This window comes from Dipodomys ordii, unplaced genomic scaffold (assembly GCF_000151885.1).
Source record: "Dipodomys ordii isolate 6190 unplaced genomic scaffold, Dord_2.0 Scaffold5, whole genome shotgun sequence".
Taxonomy (NCBI): Eukaryota; Metazoa; Chordata; class Mammalia; order Rodentia; family Heteromyidae; genus Dipodomys; species Dipodomys ordii.
The window spans coordinates 37,724,540-37,745,440 of NW_012267221.1; positions in this window are offsets into that span (position 1 = coordinate 37,724,540).

Below are 20,901 nucleotides of genomic sequence, written 5' to 3' on the forward strand. Positions count from 1 at the left end.
TCTTGACTTGGTAGGATTCACGCAGACACCAGGGAAACTTTTCATGGTGGCTCCATAGACCAGACCATGTAGGATGCTCTATCTGGAAGCTCTGTTTGTCTTATTCACACGTCACATTCTGGGTGATTTTTAGATTTCTCATATGTGAAATAGGCATTATTGGCTCTGTGATGTCAGAGATGTCAGGTGAACCACAATGAAACAAGTTATCTTAGGAAAACATCATGATGGTTTTAAAATTAAATGACTTTCTGAAAGGGTCAGAGTATACCTGTTTGTTTTTCAGGTCCAAAACTTAGTGCAGAGCCTGGTAGATAGTAGGTAGTTAACAAATACTTGCTGCATGAATGAGTACAGCGATGGATTTTGATTTCTTTCCTTGTCCTCATGTATGAATTGAGAAGAAACTAGCTGCTTTAATAGTAACCCCTGAAATCATAATGGCAAAACGTTAAAGAAGTCTATTGCTTATAGACAGCCCAATGGCAGGAGGAAGGACGACAAGAGAATCACTGAGCATGCAAAGCTGACAGAAGGTCTTTCATCTTTAACAGATAGCTTTTAATATATCATCAATATCTAGGGTCCAAGGCCAAAAGTGGGAGTTTAGAGAGCTGCAGAAAAGGTGTAATGGTCTAGATCTGCAGGCAGAGTCCCCCCATCTTTTGATATCCTTTTGAGAAGAGCTCATCCACTTGGCTTCAGCCTATTATGAGAGAGACTGGGAGATGAGGTCCCTTCAGCTGTCGCTCCCTCCCAGGGGATATTTTTACCGGATGAAGTGAGAGCACACAAGTGGCATCTCACTTCTCCCATACTACAATACAGAATCTAATGTGTGTGTGTTTGTGTGTGTGTGTGTGTGTGTGACAGAGAGGAGGGGTGTGACTCAAAGCAGAAAGGATGTGGCATGTGATGAGAGGAACACATGAGTTTCTAGACAAAATGAGTTTCTAGACTGTCAGGGAGATGAATGGGTGCACAATGATGGAAAGTAAAAATAGAAGCAATAATTAATGCAGGAAGTGCCCTTTGATCCTTTTGCACAAAAACAAAGCAACATGCTTCAAACCCTTCTCCTTGTATCTCGGATAAGGTTTTTCTCCTCTGATGAAAACTTTCATTCGTTTCCTAGGCTTCACACTGCCAGAGAGAGGGCAGAGACTTTCAACAGCTGTTTTCTGTCTTGACTTTGAGTAAGAATGCTACACAATACCAATCTTTCAACATATGACTCATTCCAGCTTTACCTTAGTGATAATACAATGAGAAACTTTATGGCTATGAAAAAAATACAAGTACCTCATACAGAAAGAAAGAGAGCTTAGCATCCATTAGCAATAGAGTTTTTTTTAAGGTGTTATTCTCTCAGTGACCCAGAAGTCGCAGAAATAAAATGATTTTCTAAAGGAGTCCTCACATTGGAATAAAGGCAACAGTCTACCTCTGAAATCAAATTGTACTGAAATAGTTGCAAGTGAGTCAACTTCAGCGAGAAACAACTTGTTTGAACAATAGACTTAATTAACTCGTGTTTATGTCTTCTCTCACGGTAGGTGTGATGTCCCTGGGCGCCTGCTGATGCACCTGAGTTAGATCCCAGAGTAGCTTCCAGAAGAGTGTGAAAAATGACTGAAGCATTAAATGAGGCCATAATGGTACAGTGGCTCTCCCCTGCTGTCCGCTGTGAAGGCTCCAGAGAGAAGGGAATTAGAGTATCCTGGAGCTTTGTCTACTGTATTTCTTTTAACTTTAAAAGAACATTTAGCACTAATGGAAGTGCAGTTTGGATTGGCTTATCAAGGACTCTCCATTAGCAGATGCATGCTGCTTCTAGATGATAAAAGGGATTGCCAGGAAGGTGAGGTCTAGCTAGCAAGCATACAGACTTTCTCTCATGCCTTGCCTGATGGAGAGAAATCTCTTGCTTGTACCATGATGTACATTTGAGGAAATGCTTCAAGAGCTTTATCTCGGGTTTAGTTGACCAGTTATACAGAAACAAATACTTTTTCCTTTGGGAATTCTTCTGTCCCTTGGGAATTCTTCTGTCCTAAGTTAGGCTTCCTCTCCCTAGATAATCTTTTTCTCAGCTATTTATTGTAATGTACATTAAATTCTGCAATAAAATGTTTAGAGACAGAGAGGACAGGCATAACTTCCTCTCTAGTTGTGATTTCAAGCATGCTTTAACCATTAATGATTTGAATTATGAAATTCATTTGATTTCCTGAAAATAAGAAAATCCAATCTACCTATTAATCTTTTGGATGAAACCAATTACATTCAGTGTTAATGAGGTAATAGTCACTTGATAGAGAAATGGCTACTCCATTATCCAAATTCTTATTTCCTGTTGGAAAGGTTGCTGGTTATTATGAGTGATAGGTCAAACTTTTTGAGGACTTCATTGGATTCTAGGAGAAGGGAATAATTGAACAAAATGTAGTTTCTCCATTGATTAAAATGCTAACCTATGAATATGTGTATTTATATACGATTTATTCATTCCTCAGACATCTAGTGACAACTCTACTGTTTCCATGATCAGCAGAGCCTAGACGGGTAACTCAGATGAAATGAGGCACCTTCAGAGTGCAATGGATATAAGGGTTAGTAATTCAAAGATGAATAAGGCCATCATAAGGGAGTAAGAGCGGAAGGGGGCCGGATTTGACACGACCAGTTCTATCATTTTTGGAATATGTTCAGTAAGTGTGACTTTGTGAATAGATTTCACTAGGCTCTCTTGCCTTGTGGCAGATAACTATCAGCCTTCAGACACTGACTTTCTAGATATTGAAGCAAATATGATACGTATACAAGCTCATTCCCCAAGTTGATTTTATGCAAGAAGCAGTGGTAGGATACTGAGAAATTCATGGTCTTCTCCAGGAGTTACTGAGGGTTTCTAGAGGAGAGGTATGTAAGCAGTAGGTTAAGTAGAAGTAGCTCATGGAAAGCATGCAAAGCATGAGAGAAGTGTGCTGTGATCTGTGCTGGTTTGGTGAGAGCTGTGGAGGTGAGCATATTGAATAAGCCTTATAAGTTGACTGTGAAGAAAGAAAATAGAAATGGGTAATTCAAATGGAGGGAACAGTACAAGAAAAGAACCTGGACAAGAAACAGCCTAGACCCTTAGGGAAGACAGAGAGTCCCTGTGTTGCCAGAACTCTGAATTCATGGTAGAGAATAGTTGGGTGAGAGGGCAAAGAAGCTGACAGGGTCAGAGTGGGTATGCTATTGGGAGGAATAGTTGAGCGAGTTTTAAGCAGGGAACTGAAGCTGGCTTGTGTAAGAGGAACAGGCTGGTGATGCCTGTGAGGGTGGAGTCAGTTGTGTATCACAAAGAGTAGAGAGTGCTGGGAATTAGTTTGGGGAGCAGAAATGAAAAGCAAAGATGCTAAAGTGGGCTGAGAATAAACTCATCAATCAACTGAGTAGAGAAGACAAGGATCCCGGAGATAAATATGATCTTGACTAGAGTTGTTGGCTGGGTTTTTCTGAGAAGGTGATCTCAATGTGTGGGCTCGTGTGTCCAGTGAAGTTAACTGCTGGGAACTGACAGTGGCATTAGAAAAGGAACCAAAGTACTAGAGGGGTATGTGTCTGAGGTTATGTAGTTTGGAGGATGAATTAATTTAACAAAGAGGAGAAGGTTACTTAAAATATATTATCCTGGGGGCTGGGAAGGTGGCTCAGTGGTAGAGCGCTTGCCTTGCATGCATGAGGCCCTGGGTTCGATTCCTCAGCACCACATAAACAAAAAGAAAAAAGCCGGAAGTAGCGCTGTGGCTCAAGTGGTAGAGCGCTAGCCTTGAGCTGAAGAGCTGAGGGACAGCGCCCAGGCCCAGAGTTCAGGCCCCACGACCAGACCCAAAAAAAAAATTATATTATCCTGTTGAGATATTTCCACTATCAGACACAGAGCTGAACATCTGCTTTGGTAAGACAGCCTATTTAACATGACAGAGGTTTCCTGTTTATTCAGTTTCAACCGCTTCGAAATCAAGTATCTCCCTCACATGTTGTTCACCAATTCTAATACCAGAGACAATATCTTGAGAAAGCAAACTTTTAATAAATAATTGTTATAAAATAGATTTTTAAATTGTTATTGTAGAGTTAATATATGGAGAGGAGTTATAGTTACACGAATCAGGTAATGCGTACAACTCTTTTTGAACCATGTCTCCCCTTCCTTTACTCTCTCTGTTTTCCTATCCTGTCCCCAGCCACAAGATGTACAGTTCCTTTTCCACATAGTGTCTAGTGAGTACCAGTGTTGTACTTGTTCACCCTTTATTCCACCTTTTCTGTGCCCCTGCTCTTACCTTCCCAAATACAAACAAATAAGACAAAAGAAAAAGAAAACAAAAAATAGCAACAACAGCAACCAATCTCTTGTTTCCTTTACTTGGAGTTCATTTCATAGAATATTATGTTATATGATCATATGGACATAGCTATGGAGCCTTTGTCAACCAATCCCATGCATATCCCCTTTGGCCTCAGTGTGTGTTAAGAGTCTATATAATTTATCATGTCCAAGTGTGTGTGTGTGTGTATGTGTGTGTGTGTGTGTGTGTGTGTGTGTGTGTGTGCATATACTTTTTAAACAGTTTGCTTGTAGATTTACAGGCACATTCTACTTAGCATAAATGAGACCTTACACACATATTTTATATGTATGTATAAACACATATATGTGTATATAAACACATGCTTCTATTCTTTGTCTAGATGATTAGGAGGTATGTCTAGATTCATTAGGAAAATGAATTTTATTCATTTTCCAGACTTATCATGAAGAGAGACCTGAAGCATTCACTTATTATGATATTTTATTATGGTATTTTGAAAATATGTGGCAGTAATCAACTCCAAACAGTTTGTGTTTTCCTGGGGCTGAGAAGGTGGCTCAGTGGTAGAGTGCTTGCCTTGCATGCATGAAGCCCTGGGTTCGATTCCTCAGCACCACATAGGCAGAAAAAGCTAGAAGTGGCACTGTGGCTGAAGTGGTAGAGTGCTAGCCTTGAGCTGAAGAGCTGAGGGACAGTGCCCAGGCCCAGAGTTCAGGCCAATGACCGACCAAAAAAAGGTTTTCCTAGAGCAGGAGGATCATCACATTGGTGAAAGGAAAAAGGAAGAAGTAGGCTTTGGGCATGTCAGGGAAAGCCTCTGTCAGTTTGCAATGCAGCTCTGACAAGATCTCTGTCTAAGGAGGCTTTCTGGAAGAATCCTATGGTAGAGGGATGGCTAGGTCTATGGTTCCTAAATTGTCTAGAGATGGAGTCTTGCATACTTTTCTGCCTAGAATAGCCAGAACTGCAGTCCTTCCCATCTGAGCATCACAGGTATAAGAGATCATAGAAGCATACCACCACACCCAACTTTTGGGTGAAAAAGGGTTTCAAATGTATGGCATGCTTTGTCCCAAGTCAGGATCCTCCTGCCTCTGTAGGACATGGGTATATAGACATGAGCTGCCATACCCAGTACCCTCTGGAATTTCAGACGGATGACTACAAGCATTCTTCTTGTACTGTTGAGCACTTCCTGAGATCAAACTTTACTCCCTCAGCAACCAGTGTCCCCAAGACATCCAAGCATATGCATCATTCTTTGGTGAAGTCAGGTATCCTGAAGGTCAAAAACAGGAATGAAGGCAAAGTACTCAAGGGAGGAAAACTTCCCTTCTTTCTGTCTTAGACTGAAGAATGAAGTTGAGAAATCCCAGTGAAAGAACAAAATAGAGAATTTCAATAAGCCAGTATCTGTCTGGTTGACTTCTCTAGGGGGAACCACCCACCTACCTTCCTGATTTCTAGGTATCCATGTAGACAAGGACAAGGAGGAGCTTCACGAGGTGTAGGTGAACAGAGGAAGGACAGGCTGTAGCCCTAGCATGAACTAGCAAGGAAAAATGAACTAGGCCAGTCTGATTTCCTATGCTGGAAGCTGGATTGGGAAACATGAAGATTTCAAGCTTTTTATTGTAAACCACTGTTTCTTCAACAAGAAGAGGCTGCAGAAGCCAGCAGGAACTATGAGAAATGTTGGCCAGTAGGAAAAAGAAAGTGAGTAGAGATACAGAGAAATGGGAATGCCAAGAAATGTGAAGATACAACAAAATGAAAAGCTTGCTTAAAGCTCAAGGAATATCGATCCTCATTTGACTGAGCTTAGGAGTATCTCTATTTCTGCCAATAAAACACCCATAAATAGAGGAAGAGAAACAGGGTTAAGAGAATTCCTGTTGTATGCAATATACTTGCTGAGGGCTTTGTGGATTTCCTCACTTACATTCATAACTACTCTAAAGATATGCATTCTAGTATTTCAGTTGTGCTTTACCATCCTTCCATTAGAAGTAAAGGATTAATGGAATAACTAGGCCTGGCTGACCTGGTAGCCACCAGTGAGTAACATGTCATTAATAAGCATTTCAAGGTTGTCAGTACCTGGGTCTACTGGAAAAGCTCTTGAAAGGAGCAGAGATAGGTGGGCTACTGTTGGAATTTGGGAGATTGAGAAAAGCCCAGGCACATTTACTTGGTATGATTTACTAGCAACAAGGGTTCATTTCTGGTTCAGTCCTGGAAGTAAAACCTAGCTGAATAAATGACTGAATCCACTACCTTCTCAGTGGAGCAAAGTACCATATGGGTACAAAAGGATCAGCACTAGGAAATAGGAAGTTAGGGATGATGAAACTGGAAGATCAGATTCATGACCGCTTTAGGGATCCTTACAGAAAGAATGGAAAGAAGTGTGGTCATGGGACTCCCTGGAGGACTAGATGGGAGGATTCAATGTAGGCAATTGCTATAGCATGTAAGTTGTGACTAGGTGGAGTCAAGAAAGGAACTTTTAAGTAATTCATTGGCCACTATTGCCCCTTACGTACCCACTTCCTGAGTTCAGTGCTGCAATCCCCAATCCTGTTTTTCTGTCTAGGAGAGTGACCTGTGAGCAGCCTTTCAGATTCACCAGGTGACTTCAATAGTGACGCGGAAGCCATTATGGTCACTTATAAAGCCAAGCTTGCTCCCCGTTAGAGCTGGCACTGCTTACTCTCAAAGAGCTAGAGCTTTTACCCCAGAAGAACAACTGTCGCTTGACTTCATTGTGATTCCACACATTCCTACCGACTTGGGGTGGGAAAAGCTGGCCATGCCTCCTTTCATTTTCTTTCTGACCAATGTGGCATGAGAACATTTAGGCCACGCCCACATTCCTAGTTGCCTGGTACCACCTTGGATTCAATACTTTCTGGCTCACACCACCCACCATCAGCAGTTTTAGCAGTTAGACATACTTTATGGTGATTCCTGGAATAGAGGTGATTGAGGTGAAATCTGAAGTCCTGGGAATATGGTTCCCCCACTTTCCCCATCCCAGCCTTTCCCTGCTGGAAGAAATAAGAGGGAGAAAATTGGCTCCAGCCAAGAAAAAAATTATAAGACTACCAACAAACCAAGTGTCCTGGTGGTCCCCCAAGAGGGAAGAAGAAAAATGAAACCAGTGGTAACCCAATGACCATCACTGGATTCTAAGTCATCCATGAAGACAACCCAAAGACCATGCTAACCCTGAGCCAACACTTGTGTCACAGGCTGTCAGAGCTGATAGTTTCCCTGTTTTTGAAGCTTGAATCACGAAGACATCTTACACACACACACACACACACACACACACACACACACACACACACACACACAGAGTGAGATTTGGAAGAGGTGAGCAGCACTCACTGTGTGGAGTCTGTTGTATAACCTTGGGGGTGTTTGTCCCTGGAGACCCTCTGTGAGTGGAGGATCCTGCAGGTGCTGGCCCAGATGCTGCGCCACTCGCACAAAGCCGTGACCCACCACTGCCTCCCATACCAGGTTGAGGAGGAGTCGTTGGAGGTAGTAGTGATTGCCTAAAGATATAACAGCCAAACTTAGGGGGGTGGGCCTGGGGCTTTGGCCCACCTTTGCCCCTGTTACCCCAATCTCAGCTACCCTAGTCCTGGCAATTCTATCCCTCACCTTGGCTGCCCTGTCCTTGCCACTCTAGCTGACTTGTCCGCAACCACAGTCCTTCCTGCCCTATCACTGAACCCGAGTCTTGGCTCCTCTGTGCCTGCTGCCAAGTCCCTGCTCTCCCAATCTCTGTCACCTTATTCTCTGCTAGTCTGTCCCTGCCACTCCAATCACTGCTACCCTGTTCCTGCCTCTACCCTGTCCCTACCACACTTTCCAGTTCACCCAATCCATGCTATACTGAGCCTACTATCCCAGTCCCTGGCATCCTGTCCCTGTCCCCTCCCCCCAGGGCCTCCTATGCTGTCCCGCTACTGTTCCTACCACCCCGTGCATGCCACCTTCTTCTTGTAACAGTGGCTTCTGCCTGTCCAGTTATTGTGACCTTGCCACTGCTAGTCCTGGGCCTCCTATCCCGTCCTGTCACGCTGTGCCTGCCATCCAGTCCCTGCTACCACAAACCCTGACACCTTATTCCCTGCCACACTCTTCCTCATCACAGTCCCTGAGACCCTGTCCCTGCCACTCCAGTCCCTGGTACATTTTCTCTGCAATCAGAATCCCTCCTACTCTGTCCCGGAACTCTAGTCCCTGTCATCCTGTCTTTGCCAGTCTGAGCCTTCTACTCTGGTCTCTGCCACCCTATTTCCTTCCCCCCTGCTCCCTTACCCTTTCCATTCCACCCTGCCCATGCCACACTTTCCTTGCCACTCCAGTGCCCTGCCTCCCTGTCCCTGACAGCCCTTACCTGCCTCTTACCTGTCCAAGCCCTGTTATTCATTCAACATGCCCCCTGTCCCTCCTAACTACCCTGTTCATGCCGTGGTCTGTGCCATCCTGGCCCTGCCACTTTAGCCCTTACTACTCTGACTTTGCTACTATGTGTCTGCTACCTAGTCCATGCTTCTACAAACCCTGACATCTTATTCTCTGCCACCCTGACCCTGCCAACCTAGTGCTTCCTATTTTTCCTGTTACACTGTACCTGCCAACTCCTCAGTATGCTGTCCTTGCCACTCTACGCTTGCGCCTCAGTCCCTGCTACCCTAGTCTCTCGTACCACCTGCTGACTTGTCCCTCCCAATCCAGTATCTGCCACACCCACTCTTGTTAACCTAATCCATGACAATTCTGTCCCTGCTAACCTGTCCTTATTGCCCTGTCCCTGCCACCCCAGTCTAACCAGGAGAGGGCTGAGTGGACATTGACAGTTCACTCAACACTTCACAGCTCCTGTCTTCTTACAGGCACATTAAGATGTAGCAGCTAATTGTCATTCTCTTGGGTTTTATTATAAGTAGGGGCCCTAACAGAGGCCCAACAGAACAGAGGTCCTAAGAAGCAGCCCTATAGCGACATCAGCAGACTGTTGGTAACCAGGGAAGGAAGGGGTCCAGGTGAGGGTTACTGCAAAAGAAAAAAAAATTCTTTTCAAAGGAATTAGAGAGAGAGAGAGGTGAAATAGGTTCAAATTGTATGTTATATTTGTGTTCTCAATTCCATTATGGCATAGGTTCATGGATTTTTTTTTTTTTTTTTTGCTGGTCATGGAGCCTGAACTCTGGGCCTGGTCACTGTCCCTCAGCTCTTCAGCTAAGGCTAGCGCTCTACCACTTGAGTCACAGCACCACTTGCAGATTTTTCTGCTTATGTGGTGCTGAGGAATCAAGCTCAGGGCCTCATGCATGCAAAGCAAGCACTGAACCACCTCCCTAGCCCCCTCATGTTAGGTTTTATGTTTTCTTAATTCTATGTAGTATGCTAAATATATTAACTTATGGAATATTAATGATTTTCAGTATTTCATACTATATTAGAGTATATTTGTAGATCTGCATTTGTACAGATACACTGAAATACAATAATGAATTAACTGTATGTTCAAAGACCACAGTGAGGATATTGAGGTGAGCAGCAGAATTCAAGCTGCAACAGAGAAGGGTCATTAAAGCTCAAAGCTTGAAGGGCCAGTGGCAAGAGCTACGACAAAAGAGAGAGTTCTTCACAATGGAATATAGGAGGAATGAAATGTTTTATGCTGTTACATATTAAGTATTTCAGGAAATATATATATCAGTCATGGGGCTTGAACTCTGGGCATGGGTGCTGTCCCTGAGCTCTTCACCTCAAAGTGAGCTGAGCTCTCTACCACTTGAGCCACAGTGCCACTTCTGGTTTTCTGGTAGTTAATTGGAGATAAGAATCTCATGGACTTTCCTGCCTAGGCTGGCTTTGAACAGCGATCCTCAGATCTCAGCTTCCTGAGGAGCTAGGATTACAGGCATGAGCCACTGGCGCCCAGCTGAATTTTATATTTTTTTTTATTTTAAAATGACATGATTGGAATTTGAGGAGAGAAATCAGACTAAGACTTTAAAGAAGGTAAAAAAAAATCTGTGGAAGAATGAACAAAAATCTCTTCCTATAACCAAGGACATTCATGCCATTTAGAAAGTCAACCAAGATCATTTCCCTTAAGGACAGGGCATTAGGGTATGACTTCCTTAATAGGTATAGAGATACAGGGCAGAAGAAACTACAGAGAACTGGTTGTTGCATGTTGGTTTTTCTGTCTGGCCTAGCACATTTTACACCAGTGCAGCCATTCAGATTGGATTCACTTGGTCGTTGGAATTATTAGAGTGCTGCAGCTGGTATTTCAGAACAATTTTATAAAGACTGAGAAGCTGTTATGAAGTTCTAATATCCATGATCCCTAGAGCCCTCTTGTTCTTTGACAACTCATTTCCAATCCACAAATGTGTTCCATGGGTCTTAGTGTGACCGTTCAGTCACTAGGCCCTGGCTTATGAAGAAGCTTTAATGTGTCAAGCCTGGTATCTCACTTGCAAACTATTTCTTATCTAGATGATGAAAAGCTATTTCAGTAGCACTTAACTTAATTGGTTTGTGACCAGACAAGGACCCTAGGCCCTACTTACAGAGTGTGGGCAGTGTGCTTTACTTCAACAATTCATCTTCTAAGGTTGGGTTTTTTTCCCCCTTCAATTACTCATTAGTTCTGTGCCTGATAGCAGGCAGAGTTTCTACATATTAAACAGGTTGGTGGAACCAAGTTTTACAAACCACAAAGAACAATTAGTAGATAACCAAAAACTTAAAACTCCATTTGAAAAGATATGCACAGGTTTCTGTGTTTATATTTTTAAAAGCTTCTTACTTTTGGAGCCACATGTCTATGCTCACAGTTGCACTATTCTTCAGGTTATATTTATATATTTAATTTTTGTGTACTAGTAGTAGTAGTGGAGCTTGAACTCTGGGGTAGGGTGCTTTCGTTTAGCTTTTTCCACTGATGTTCACTTGAGCCATACCTCCACTTCCAAATTTTTGGTGGTTACTTGGAGATGAGAGTCTCATGATCTTTTTTGCCCTAGCTGGCTTTTAACCAGGATCTTCAGATCTCAGCCAACTGGTAGCTAGGCTTATAAGAGTGAGCCCCAGTGCTCAGCTAAATATTATTATTATTATTAGAAAAAAGCTGATTGTCTTCAGACCTTATTCTCTCACTTTTGTGAACTGGGATGTGGTAACTCCCCTCCCCCATCACATCATCTTTACTATCACCTTACTGCACAGTATCGGCAGAGCCATGATTTCTTTCCTTTGTTTCCTCATTTGTAAAATGAGGAGGGAGAAAGGCCTTCTAGCCTCTGAGAGTCTGTACAGTCAGTATCTCAACCTCTGTGAGTGCCTCTCCTGCTTCTACAGAACATTTTCTGATTATGGCCTATGGTAGTGGCCCCTTCCCCAGGCTGTTTTCATTTGGCCTATGTTGCCAATTCCAGTTCTGAACTCAGATAAAATCTGCTGTGGGAGTTTCCAGGGGCAATGATAACCTTCTCTCTAGTTGGGAGGCAATTTGACTCTCTTATGAATGTGGAATTTCTTAGCTACCTCAAGGAAGATGCCCCTGATAAATCCAAAACCAGCACAGGGATCATCTACTCACCATCACATTCCACTCTAGTTTTTGATGACTTTAGCCAGTGATACTCATTCTGCCTATGGGGGAATAGAAAATCTGCTTTTATGTGAGCAGATAGGTAATAAATAATACATATGGTATTGAGTAGCTCAGGGGCAAAAGAACCCTGCCACTTAATAGAAAGTCCTGACCTAAAATATTCAGGTTCTTTTCTTAAGAGGAAATAAGGAAATAACCCCTGTGAAGGAAGGGCAGGGCAGATTTGTGACTTAGCTTTCACTGGAATAGAAGACTAATTAATATAACAGTAATTTTATGGTGGCTATCATTCTACCTAGAGTTTTAAATGCTACAAAAGAATTACAATGATTTGTGTGTGCAGGTAGCAGACAACACCAATATTTAGTATTGTTTGTGATTTCCAGCAGTGCCTTTGCTACCTGGGAATATTCTCCTCTTGAGTTTCTGTTTCTCGAGAACATGCTTTTTAATAGTTCTGACTTGACATTTATATCTTGAGCAAAACTGAAATAGGCAGCTAAAGACTAATTATGCTAAATATTGGAACAAGCATAATTACCAGTGTTCCAGCAGGGGGCACCAAGCACCACCTCAGTGTCTTCCTTTTCCTTTTTCTTTTTTATCCTCAGCTCCTTATTTTAGGCTTATTTAATGGAAGCTGATTGCCCTACACTAATGGTTCGGCTTTTTGCATAATCTGCGACACAAAAACCTGGAAGCCTTTTTATTTCTGCATAATTTTAAATTTTTGTTTCTGCTCCATTAGATTCCATTCTGAGATTTAAAAAAGATCACACAGGAAAAGCAAAATCTTGGCTGCAGGGCTTTTGAGTAGAACCTCCTGACCTGTTTCTAGAGCTCCTGTGCTATGTGTGATACGGTAGCCTGGCTTGGTGGTGGAATTAATGGCAGAGGAGAAGGGGAGGATGTTCGCGCATGTTCCTGTTAAATTTTGTTTTTATCAAGTCCATAGCAAAATTGAGAAATGAGCTTTTCACTAGTAAATGCTAATTATAATGAAAAACTTCTAACCATACACACCAGAGAAAAGCAGACATCGAAGGGCTGCACTGTAATTTCCTGCAGATCACAGTTGGCAGCATTTGACAGCACAAGTCAAGGACCTTATAGGCAAGATTATCTAGAAAATCCCTTGCTTCAGAAGCCAGAATCCTTTAATTCTTCAGTATTTAAATGCAGCTGTATTGCTGATTAGCTGTCAGAACTAGAGCACACTGAAGTGCCCTGCTTAGTGATTAACTCAATGGACCAATTTTGCTCTCAGATACTTCCATGGAGGAAAAAAAAATAATCTGCATATAGATTTGGAAAAAAGGACTGCTATCTTTCTGGGTTCTGTAGGAACTGGGGGATACAAAGTGTGTGAATGTCACAAAATTCCCCATCCCACTATTGTGACTAACTAAATCTGTCACTGTGTTATCCTCATCATCAAGAATGTGCCACAGCTCCAGGGATGTTGCTGGGAACAAAGCTTTCTTGTTTCTCAGTGCTTTATCGATTAGTGTGTCCCTGCTCTCTGCCAAATGGGAATCAGCACTCAGAGAGCACTTTCTGCTCTGTACCATGGATTATAATCCTTGGTTGTCGATGTGCAAAACTGCACATGATTTTCTTTTGCTTTTGCTTTTGTGCTTATACTTAATATGTCTAGAGCTGTATACATTCTGGGTATAATGTGAAGTCACTACAACATACAGAGAAAGTCCTATGTCTTAGTCTAAATTTCCCCTCTTTCCCTGATTCTCAGGCAAAGTACCCAGCATCTCCTCTACCATCCCCTAACATTGTGGGCATCTATGAAGCAGGAAACAGGTGGAAGTGGTTTAACTGTTATCTCAGTCTGTCTCAGCCAACTGGGGCATTAGATAGCACCACCCAGAACATGTTTCTGTGTCTTTAAGGCAGCTGATCCTCAATTTGGAATCTACACATTGCACTGAAAAGATGGAACAGAATATAGAAAGAACCAAGGGAGAGACTACCTTTAAAGTCTTAAATGTATAAAAATCCATCAAAAAAAGATGAACAGCTGAGGTTCATTAAGAACATCAGAAGAAAGTAAAAGAAGTTGATAGACTATAAATAAAACCTGTGATTATGTGCAGACTAGAGCATAATCTAGTTAGTAAAGAGGAATCTGATGCCAGAAGACAATCACTAGATAAACATCAGTAAGGGGCCAGAGCATCAGGTTTGCTACTGACATTTGCAGGCTTCAGGGAAATAGCTCATATACTCTATGCCTAAATATTTTAATATTAATATTGAGATTTATGTAATGACAAATAAAATATATTCTGCTTCCTTACCTTGACAAATATAATTTCATAAAGACCCAAAAGGTCAGGTTGTACTTGAGCCCCTCCCCTACTATTCTCAGGCCTAGGATCTACCCTCCTTCTTAATACCTTCGGGTCCTTCCCATTTTATGAGGGCACCCTGTGCAGATGCTAATGACTAAGAAAGGGTAGACTTTTGTCGATTGGCTTTCCAATATATCCTCATTTTTTATGTTATTTTTGAAAGATGCTGTACAAAGGGGTTACAGTTACATGAGTAAGGTAATGACTACATTTCTTGTTGAGCATTTTTATCCCCTCTTGTGTTTTTCCTCTACTATCCCTTCCCTCCCCTACCTCCCCCACTTCGACCTCCCCCAAATTGTAAAGGTTATTTTCAACATAGTATCATGTGAGTCTCATTGTTGCAATGGGTCATCCTATGTCTTAGTTTCAGCATTTTGTTATTCCCCTTCCCATCCCCAGATGTATATATAAGATGCAGGATAACAAAATCAAATACAGTGACAACAGAGATATACCATAGGGGGAAGAACATACAAAAGAAACAAAAGAAAAAATCACACTAAAACATTAAAACAACAACAGCAAAGAAAAACCTCTTGTGTTCATATCTTGGAGTTCATTTTGTTTAGCATCATCTTATATGGTCAATCAAAACAACATTGATATTCTACCTCACCCTAGTTAGAATGACTATAATAAAAATATCTAATAATAACAGATGCTGGAGGGGATGTGGACAGAAGAGAACCCTACTGCCTGTTGGTGGGAGTGTAAATTTGTTCAACCACTCTGGAAAGCAGTATAGAAGTTCCTCAAAAGAGCTCCCTTATGTCTCAGCAATCCTATTCTGAGCATTTACCCAAACAAGGCCATACTAAAGCTACCAGCACAACTATGTTTATCGCAGCATTACTCACCATAGCTGAGATATGGAATCAACCCATATGCCCCTCAGCAGATGAATGTATCAAACATGTGATATATATATATATATGTATTCACATTCATATATATATATGAATACATATATATATACATATATATATATATATACACACAAACACACATGTAATGGAATTCTATGTTTCCATCAGAAAGAATGACATCAACCCATTTGTTAGGAAATGGAAGACTTGGAAAGAATATTAAGTGAAGTAAGCCAGGCCCAAAGAAATGTTGGCCTATGGTTTCCCTTATAATGCAGTAATTAGTGTATGTCTAGGATAATCTTATCAGATGAGCAGAAAAGCTCAAAAGCTATGCACATATAGCCTCACTTTTGAATGATGCTTTCCACCCTGCCTAGAGGAGGCCAAGTAGGAGGCAGCAAAAGATAAGTCACTTCCAAAGGCTAAAAGTAAAGCACTGGGCATAAGGGACTCCCAGATTTGCCAATTCTATCACTTCCTGGGAGGGTATGTAGGATGCAGCAGGATCTTTTTTCTGGTGGCTGGGAGTTTCTGTGTCTCTATGAAAATTCCAGCAGTCATCTCCAAGTCCTGTCTCTACTGGAAAACTTTAGAAGAACTGAATGCAATGAGTTAACCAAGAGAACCATATGGGGTTTGGTCTATTTTTGTCCTGTAACTGCAAACAAAATATTTAAAAAGCAACAATCTCTTTATAATGAGTTATTTCTTATTAATATTATTTTCAGCCCCTTTTTATGATGCTCTCCTTCTGCCTACTTCCCTTGTGGGCTTGGTGCCATTTTTACAGCGATTCAGAGCCCACCACCTGCTTCCCGCTCTTTCATGGCATATGAACAACTGATAGACTAAGGGAAATTACTGCAAATAAAATGATAGGCCTTAACCACAAACCTAAGTATATAGAACATAAAATAGCAACTTTTCTTCCTTCTGAGCTGATTACCTATTGCTTCTACTTGGACTTGTGTGGTCAACATTTTCTTTCACCAGGTGCCGGTGGCTCACGCCTGTAATCCTAGCTACTCAGGAGGCTGAGATCTGATGATCACAGTTCAAAGCCAGCCCAGGGAGAAAAGTCCGTGAGGCTCTTTTCTCCAATAAACCACTAGAAAACCAGAAGTGGTGCTGTGGCTCAAGCAGAAGAGCGCTCACCTTGAGCTGAAGAGTGCAGGGACAGAGCCCAGGCCCAGAGTTCAAGCCCCACAACTGATCCAAAAACAAAACCAAACCCATTTTCTTTCTACTTCTCTTGAGATTACATGGTATCCTTTATTGGAGACCTCAGCATATAGATGAAACATCTTTCCATGACATTGTTTTCTGAAAAAGTAGCACAAAGATGCAAGGGTCTTTGGACTTTGCCACCTCTGGTCATTCACCCCTTTAAGCTTGTTTGTTTTTTCCCATCATTTGCCCAAGAATTATGAGAAAACCCCCCAATATTTTGAGGGTAAGCATTCAAGAATAAGTATTCAAAGAGGTAAAACTTGGGATGTATTTCTGCTTGGTTTCTTATTAGCAAAATAGGACATGAAAGAAGGAAATTTTTCCTCTGAACACATGAACGTATTTTCATTTTTGCTCCAAGTGAACCAATAGTTTAAATGAGAGATATAAGCATGCTCATAGGGATAATACTTGAGGTGATTGTTGAGGTTGAAGTCATTGTTCTTAACTTGGCATGGTGGGTCAGCGTGACTCTCAGCCAAGCCATGATTTCAAAGTAGTTCCTTCAGATGTGTAGCAATTTTACACCTCATGAAAGCATCTAGCCAGGAGGTAAGTTGCTCACTAGTAAATGTTCCTTTGCAGTATTGGATTTGGCTTTGGTGCCTGTAAAGCAGTGTTTTTAGAACAAGCTTTACAAACAGATGAAAGCTTTTAAGCCCATGCAACAGGCTTTTCTTCATGTGTATAATACCTGCCTCTCCCAACCTAAACCTACCACTTAGACCCCAGCCTCAGCCATCCACACTGGCACACTGGCCCACGTTTTAGCCTGCACAAGGTTCAGCAGGTGAGGAGCCTGATCCAATGGTTGGAACTGAGTAGCAAAAGCAAGAATTGAACTGAAATCTTAGCTTCCTTAGGAAGATATTTCACTTTATTGCTTTATAGGATGTGGGATTTCTGATACTGAAGATCAATATGAAAAATAAATAGGTCCACTGAAGGGAGGTGAGATATTCTAATACAGTGGAGTTAAGTGTTGCCAACTTTCATAAACTTTAAAGCTCTCATTTTTCAGGGGACATTTCTTCCTTCTGCTCCTTCCTCCTCTGGTTTATGCTTCCTCCTGTTTCCCTCATGGAACCTCCTCTCCCCAGGAAGAATAACAAGGAGGCATATAACCACTTAAATTCGTACCTGCTATGTGATGCAAAATTCTCAACCTGTCCAACTGTCAGACTTCTTATCTGTGAGATACCATAATGCAGTTAGTTGATGGAGATGATAATGAGCATTAAATGATGTAAGCTCATAAAGTGTTGGTATTGGCCTGGCACCTGGTAGACACTGAATACATTAGAGCTCTTACAACAAAAAATAATACCATAAGTCAGTGAGATACTGATTTATTCACCCACTAGCTGTTATTTACTTGTACTGGTGACATAGAAGTCTTTAGGAAACAGGCCATGTGTCTTAAGGGGTTGGCTTCATTGGTTTTGGAATATAGGCTCAATTTAGGCCTAGGAATCTTTTCTCCTAAGGGTAGTTTTCAGGACTTTATTGGAAAATAGATACTGTAGATACTGAACTGCAGCCCAGGTCATTAGAGAGCTGCTGAAGATGAAGACTTCACTAGCTACTACGCATGGTACAATTATCCTCTCCTGTCCAATTTTAATTTTTGAGCAATCTTTCTTTTTCTGCAACAAGGGAACCCTTCTACTGCTGCTCAATTATTTCTTCTCCTACTTTTTTGGAGACTCAGTCTCTAAATATTTCAATATTATAAGCCAAAAAATCCTCTTAGGAAAAAAATGTTTGCTAGAAGATAACTTCCTTACATTTCCTTTATATCAGTTCTCCAAGTGTGGCATCTACCATTAATAGTCATGTTCCTTCGAAATACATTAAATGGGGTCCCACTCTTCTCCTAGTAAAGCAGAAAGTCTTAGGTGGGTTCAGCAATCTGAGTTTTAACAAGCCTTCAGAATGATTCTAATGAGAGCTGGTATATAAGAAACACTGTTCTGTGTTTTAAACCAAAGCTTTTTATAATTTGTCTTGTGAACCCCCCTTAGTGACAGTCATAAAGACTGTTATGAAGACTGCCAAACTCATCCATTTTCAAGGCAATCTGATAATTCCTTTAGTCTGAGATGGATAATCTTCTGTGATGGGTGCTCCACTGGGCCAGCATCTGACCAGGCCTGCTCTCTCCTTATTTGTGTCATAATGGGCTTTCTTGTCTTCCCTCAGAGTCCTTGTCATTTATGTCACTCTATCTGACAATCCCCTCTCAAGAGATGTAGTCATTTCAAAATGACCCTCGTGATGCTTCAAATTCACCCAAAGACCTTTGGATTTTCCTGGTCAAATATGTTGGTTTTTTCCCCACACTTGGAACAAATATTAGAGTGACTCAATTATAGATGCCACCTGGAGCTTGAAGAAGGTTTACTAATATTTTCCCAGTCCTTAGCCTTGACAATGATTTTTCTTTGATGAGCTCTGAAGTTGCAGCTTCTCTTCTTTCTCAGGTTTCTAGGCTTCAGAGAACCCATCAGTAGTGCAGCTTGGGAGAATCTTCCTCTGACCTTCTTGTCTGTGTACTCTGACCTCTAAAATGACATTAGCTTTTTGTATGTGTCCAAGATCTCAACTTCCCCTAAAGAAACAGTACTCTGCCCCAGCTTCAGATTCAATTTTCTTCCAGACCACCTGAGGACAGGAAGACTGATGCATTTCCTTTCCCTCCTCTACTCCAACTTTTAATTTCAGAAAAGACCAGATGCCTAGAGAAGTGAATGGAATAGTATGACAAAATATTTCATATTCTTATTCACAGTTCATCTATTACTGCCACTATGCCATACCTTTATTTCTCCCTTACACACACATGCACACACATGCATACACAGGCATGCACACATGCACAAATATTTTCCCACTGATCCATTTAAAAGAAAGTTGACATTTGTTCCCTAACTATTTTAGTAAGGATTTCCTAAAACCATTCTTTTATATATACCTCAGTACCAGTATTGGGTATGATTATGACATTCTATATAATTGTACATGTTACAAGAAATATATATGTTGTAATATTTACTCCTTAGTTAGATCACTGAGTGTCTCAGTTGTTGTGTATTATGTCTCTTTAGTCCCTTTAAATTCAGAATGTTTAAATTTTAAAGAAACTTTTAAATAAAAAGGTCTTTTATGTAAAGACATTTTTCATTTATTTATTTATTTATTTATATTGGTGCTGGTCCAGAGGCTTGAACCTGGGTACTTACTGTTCTTGAGCTTTTTTTGCTCAAGGCTAGTGTTCTACTACTTAAGCCACAGCTCTACTTCTGGCTTTTCCTTTTTTTGTGTGTGGTTAATTAGAGATAAGAGTCACATGGACTTTCCTGCCTAGCTAGGTTTGCATCGTGATCCTCAGCTCTCAGCCTCCTAAGTAGCTAGGGTTACAGGTGTGATCCATCAGCCTCCAGCCATCATAGTGACATTTTTTCTTCTGGTCCTAGGGCTTGAACTCAGGACCTGAGTGCTGTTCCTGAGCCTCTTTGTGCTCAAGGTTTGCATGCTATCAGATGAGCCACAAACCACTTCAGGATTTTTGAGTAGTTTATTGGAGACTTTTCTGCCTGGGCTGGCTTCCAATTGAGATGCTCAGATCTCAGTTACCTGAGTAGCTAGGATGACAGGCGTGAGCCACCAATGCCCAGCTTATAGAGACATTTTTGAAGAGTATATACCATCTTCTAGATTCTCATAATTTGGATTTTTTGGATGTAATGTTTTCTTATGGTTACATCTAGGTTAAACATTTTGGGCTAGAATACCGCATAAGTGATGGTATATTCTTTTCTTACCCAAACATTGTGGGGATCTGTTAAAATTCAGACTATGAATATAGAGGAATATGTTAGAATCTCTGAATCATAGAGCAGGAAAGGAAGGCAGTCTGACTCAATCATTTCACACTAAGAAAAGAGCACAGTGAGGCACAAGGAGTCCACAACTTGTCCCACTATACATCCAGCAACAGTTAGTGATTGCCTCTGCTACAGTCTCTGAAACTCTCCTGTAATGTCAGCATTTGCTTCCTTCGACTCTTCCGGACACAACCTAGTTGATTGTGAGATAGATATTAGTACGTATATATGGGCCAGTTGACACAGTTCTATAGATGCCAGAGTTTGTTATTGTAAAACCTTTCCTCAGATTTGAAGTCTAGCAAATAGAACCCCCTGGTGACCTCTGAGAAATACTGAAGAAACAGCTCATACCTGTTTTCAACAGAGAAAACATTTCATGTAGAGAGTGGCCTTCTGCCCAGCTCCAGAAACACTTCTGGGTTAAGAGGAGCAGCAGCCCAGCACTTCTGAGCTATTTATGTCGATTTAAAAGGCAGGTGTCTTCCCACTGACCTGTTTTTCAGTGCTATAATCCCATTACCT